The following is a 6,000-nucleotide window of genomic DNA, read 5'->3' on the forward strand; positions in this document are numbered from 1 at the left end:
ATTATATTAAGTAGCATTGTTTAAAGTGGCTAGTGATACATTTTTACATAATTTCCATCAATTCCCATTATTAAAGTGGCTGGAGTTGAATCAGTATGTTGGCAGCGGCCACTAAATGTTAGTGGTGGCTGTTTAACAGTCTGATGGCCTTGAGATAGAATCTGTTTTTCAGTCTCTCGGTCCCTGCTTTGATGCACCTGTACTGACCTCGCCTTCTGGATGATAGCGGGGTGAACAGGCAGTGGCTCGGGTGGTTGTTGTCCTTGATGATCTTTATGGCCTTCCTGTGACATCGGGTGGTGTCGGTATCCTGGAGGGCAGGTAGTTTGCCCCCGGTGATGCGTTGTGCAGAACTCACTACCCTCTGGAGAGCCTTACGGTTGTGGGCGGAGCAGTTGCCGTACCAGGCGGTGATACAGCCCGACAGGATGCTCTCGATTGTGCATCTGTAGACGTTTGTGAGTGCTTTTGGTGACAAGCCGAATTTCTTCAGCCTCCTGAGGTTGAAGAGGCGCTGCTGCGCCTTCTTCACAACGCTGTCTGTGTGGGTGGACCAATTCAGTTTGTCCGTGATGTATACACCGAGAAACGTAAAACTTTCCACCTTCTCCACTACTGCCCCGTCGATGTGGATAGGGAGGTGCTCCCTCTGCTGTTTCCTGAAGTCCACAATCATCTCCTTTGTTTTGTTGACGTTGAGTGTGAGGTTATTTTCCTGACACCACACTCCGAGGGCCCCCATCTCCTCCCTGTAGGCCGTCTCGTCGTTGTTGGTAATCAAGCCTACCACTGTAGTGTCGTCCGCAAACTTGATGATTGAGTTGGAGGCGTGCATGGCCACGCAGTCGTGGGTGAACAGGGAGTACAGGAGAGGGCTCAGAACGCACCCTTGTGGGGCCCCAGTGTTGAGGATCAGCGGGGTGGAGATGTTGTTACCTACCCTCACCACCTGGGGGCGGCCCGTCAGGAAGTCCAGGACCCAGTTGCACAGGGCGGGGTCGAGACCCAGGGTCTCGAGCTTGATGACGAGTTTGGAGGGTACTATAGTGTTAAATGCTGAGCTGTAGTCGATGAACAGCATTCTCACATAGGTATTCCTCTTGTCCAGATGGGTTAGGGCAGTGTGCAGTGTGGTTGCGATTGCGTCGTCTGTGGACCTATTGGGTCGGTAAGCAAATTGGAGTGGGTCTAGGGTGTCAGGTAGGGTGGAGGTGATATGGTCCTTGACTAGTCTCTCAAAGCACTTCATGATGACGGAAGTGAGTGTTACGGGGCGGTAGTCGTTTAGCTCAGTTACCTTAGCTTTCTTGGGAACAGGAACAATGGTGGCCCTCTTGAAGCATGTGGGAACAGCAGACTGGGATAAGGATTGATTGAATATGTCCTTAAACACACCAGCCAGCTGGTCTGCGCATGCTCTCGGGACGCGGTTAGGGATGGCGTCTGGGCCTGCAGCCTTGCGAGGGTTAACACGTTTAAATGTTTTACTCACCTCGGCTGCAGTGAAGGAGAGCCCGCAGGTTTTTGGTAGCGGGCCGTGTCAGTGGCACTGTATTGTCCTCAAAGCGAGCAAAAAAGTTATTTAGTCTGTCTGGGAGCAAGACATCCCGGTCCGCGACGGGGCTGGTTTTCTTTTTGTAATCCGTGATTGACTGTAGACCCTGCCACTTACCTCTTGTGTCTGAGCTGTTGAATTGCGACTCTACTTTGTATCTATACTGGGACTTAGCTTGTTTGATTGCCTTGCGGAGGGAATAGCTACACTGTTTGTATTCGGTCATGTTTCCGGTCACCTTGCCCTGGTTAAAAGCAGCGGTTCGCGCTTTCAGTTTCACGCGAAATCTGCCATCAATCCACGTTTTCTGGTTTGGGAATGTTTTAATCGTTGCTGTGGGTACGACATCGTCAATGCACTTTCTAATGAACTCGCTCACCGAATCAGCATATTCGTCAATGTTGTTGTTGGACGCAATGCGGAACATATCCCAATCCACGTGATCGAAGCAGTCTTGAAGCGTGGAATCAGATTGGTCGGACCAGCGTTGAACAGACCTGAGTGCGGGAGCTTGCTGTTTTAGTTTCTGTTTGTAGGCTGGAAGCAACAAAATGGAGTCGTGGTCAGCTTTTCCGAAAGGAGGGCGGGGGAGGGCCTTATATGCGTCGCGGAAGTTAGTATAACAATGATCCAAGGTTTTACCAGCCCTGGTAGCACAATCGATATGCTGATAGAATTTAGGGAGTTTTGTTTTCAGATTAGCCTTGTTAAAATCCCCAGCTACGATGAATGCAGCCTCAGGGTGTGTGGTTTCCAGTTTACAAAGAGTCAGATAAAGTTCGTTCAGGGCCATCGATGTGTCTTCTTGGGGGGGAATATATACGGCTGTGATTATAATCAAAGAGAATTCCCTTGGTAGATAATGCGGTCGACATTTGATTGTGAGGAATTCTAAATCTGGTGAACAGAATGACTTGAGTTCCTGTTTGTTGTTATGATCACACCACGTCTCGTTGATCATAAGGCATACACCCCCGCCCCTCTTCTTACCAGAAAGATGTTTGTTTCTGTCGGCGCGATGCGTGAAGAAACCAGCTGGCTGCACCGACTCCGTTAGCTTCTCTCGAGTGAGCCATGTTTCCGTGAAGCAGAGAACATTACAATCCCTGATGTCTTTCTGGAATGTTACCCGTGCTCGGATTTCATCAACCTTATTGTCAAGAGACTGGACATTGGCGAGTAGTATGCTAGGGAGTGGAGCGCGATGTGCCCGTCTCCGAAGCCTGCCCAGGAAACCGCCTCGTTTGCCCCTTTTTCGGCGTCGTTGTTTAGGGTCACCGGCTGGGATCAGATCCATTGTATTGGGTGGAAGGCAAAACACCAGATCTGCTTCGGGAGAGTCATATTCCTGGTTGTAACGATGGTGAGTTGAAGTTGCTCTTATATTCAGTAGTTCCTCCCGACTGTATGTAATGAAACCTAAGATTACCTGGGGTACCAATGTAAGGAATAACACATAAAACAACAAAATACTGCATAGTTTCCTAGGAACGCGAAGCGAGGCGGCCATCTCGGTCGGCGCCGGAAGTAGATTTACAAAGTAGATGTCCTAACCGACTTGCCAAAACTATAGTTTGTCAACAAGAAGTTTGTGGAGTGGTTGAAAAGCGAGTTTTAATGACTCCAAAATAAGTTTATTTAAACTTCAGACTTCAACTGTATATAAATAACACCCGGATTCAAAAATACCTCATGTTATTTTGTAGTGGCTGCAGACCACATAGACATTTCTTCTAAATGCCTACAGACAGTTGTCAGCGGGGCTTTCCATGGTACCATTACGCGCTCGCGCTAGTTTTCTCATAAAACTAGTGAATAACCTTCTCTCTGTAAGACTATGGATGCCTTTTTATGCGTTACTCGCCTTGATTTTCTTTTTAATAATTAGTTTTCTTTTTACACAGATTCATTTAAATTGACTTACTGAAATCCGTTACCGTCTGTCATGTGTGCTCCCTCTTTGGCCTCTAGGTCACCAGGCTGCTCCTTATGGCACACACCTGTCACCATCGTTATGCGTACCTGCGCGTCTTCAGACTCACCTGGACTCCATCACCTCCATGATTACCTTCCTTATATATGTCACTCCCTTTGATTCCTTCCCCAGGCCTTATTGTTTCTGTTCTAGTGTCATGTCTGTGTGTTGTTCGTGTTTTCTTGTTTTGTGTTACGTTTATTTATTAAAACACTCGCTCCCTGAACTTGCTTCCCGACTCCCAGCGCACACGTTACACCATCCCTCAATTGTTTGCGGATTAAATGTCTCCTCCTGGGCAGCTCACAGTAAGGGTCTGTTCTGGGGGGGTCTCGTCGTCTTTTGGTCAGATGGGAACTCCCCTCACGCTTCATAAAATGCGCCACAGGTTTTCCTCGCAGACCCCTACTGGAATGCTCCAATGGCAGAATCAATCATTAGTTTGTGATGCCAAATTGTCGTGGAAATTACCACTAGGGACACTCAAAGTCAATCTTAAATGAATCATTGTTTATTGTCAGCGCACTGGAGAGGTTCCAACAAACCTAATGCACCATAGTGAACATCTGTCAGAAGCTCTGCTGGGGCAGTCCCAGCAGTTGTCTTATATATGGCTATACACAGACAATTTATATTTGCATGATTTAGCATAACTAATTCATCATGACCATTTTGTTTCATTCATGTGACTGACTAATTCTGGTTCATAACATGTGACAGACCAATACCTCATGATGTCACGTTCCTGACCTTATTTCCTTTTTTTAGCCTCGTTTAGTTGGTCAGGACGTGAGCTGGCTGGGCATTCTATGTTATGTGTTTCTATGTTGGGTTCATTGTATTAGCCTGATATGGTTCTCAATCAGGGGCAGGTTTTTTACGTTTCCTCTGATTGAGAACCATATTAAGGTATGCTGTTCTCACTGTTTGTTTGTGGGTGATTGTTGCTGTGTCTGTGTTTGTTTCACCACACGGTACTGTTTCGTTTCGTTCGTTTGTTCCTACCTGTTCGTGCGTTCATGTTTTATGTTCTCAAGTTCAGGTCTGTTTTGTTATTTTGTATTTTGTTTAAGTGTTCTTCATTACGTCGCTTAAAGAAATAAAATATGGATACATACCACGCTGCATATTGGTCCGATCCTTGCTCCTCAGACGAGGAGGAGGACGAATGTTACACATGAGGCTTCTTCTCTATTAGCTGAGACCTTGAAACTGAGATATCGTTCATTCTCAAAACAAGGTCTGGGCTTCCTGCCAAATTGTAGCTACTGATAGTGTGGATTTGTTCAGTAAGTCACTTGCATGCACACGGAAATTGGTTTATAGAAAAGCACAAACATGGAACATAGAAATTGGTAAATAGAAAAGCACAAGTATAAAATGTCCATCACAATACATTTAGGGAACTATTGTTGTGGATGTTGTTTGGAGTTGGCGTTCATCTAGGGCAAGCGTAGACAACCCTGGTCCTGTTTTTGATTTAAAACTCACCTCGAACACCAGGTGTGTTGAATTTAGGCAATCACTGAACTGATCAATTGGCTCAGTTGGTCAGGTGTGGTGCGTGGTTTAAACAAAATTCTGCAGTACTCCAGGAACAGGGTTGCCTATTCCGGATGTAGGGGATAGATGATCTTTGAGATTGTTCAGTTCTTGCTTTGACAGGTCTGTTTTTCATCCAGAGGTTGTGATGATTGGTTGTGGTAAGATGTTCCTGTTGTCAGACTGGAGGAGATGATGGGCAGAGGTTGAGTGTGCTGATGTGTAGCTACTTTGTCATGGTCCAAGGATATTCCAGCATGCTCGCTTCTGTATTCACTGGTTCAGGTGAGATAGGAGTGCCATGCCGGGGCGCTGTAATGTAGTACAGGCCTAAAGTTGGTGGTGTAGATGGTAACCAGGCCGGGTCTGTTGACCCTGAAACACTTGAGACGGAGCAGCACAAATATATGTAAAGTATTATATGCCATTTAGCTGACGCTTTTATCTGAAGCATCTCTGCATGCATTTTCCGTATGGGTGGACCCATTGGGAATTGAAACCAATGATCCTGGCGTTGAATGCGTCATGCTCTACCAACTGAGCCACAGAGAACAGCTTCTGGTTCCCCTTCTAGGCAGAGTTCCTCTGTCCACTGTATGTGTTATTTTGCCCATCTTAATCTCTTTTTTTTTATTGGCCAGTCTGAGATATGGCTTTTTCTTTGCAACTCTGTCTAGAAGGCCAGCATCCCGGAGTTGCCTCTTCACTGTGGACGTTGAGACTGGTGTTTTGCGGGTACTATTTCATGAAGCTGCCAGTTGAGGACTTGTGAGGCGTCTGTTTCTCAAACTAGACACTCTAATGTACTTGTCCTCTTGCTCAGTTGTGCACTGGGGCCTCCCACTCCTCTTTCTATTCTGGTTAGCGCCAGTTTGCGCTGTTCTGTGAAGGGAGTAGTACACAGCGTTGTATGAGATCTTCAGTTTCA

Source organism: Salvelinus fontinalis, chromosome 14 (assembly GCF_029448725.1).
Source record: "Salvelinus fontinalis isolate EN_2023a chromosome 14, ASM2944872v1, whole genome shotgun sequence".
NCBI lineage: Eukaryota > Metazoa > Chordata > Actinopteri > Salmoniformes > Salmonidae > Salvelinus > Salvelinus fontinalis.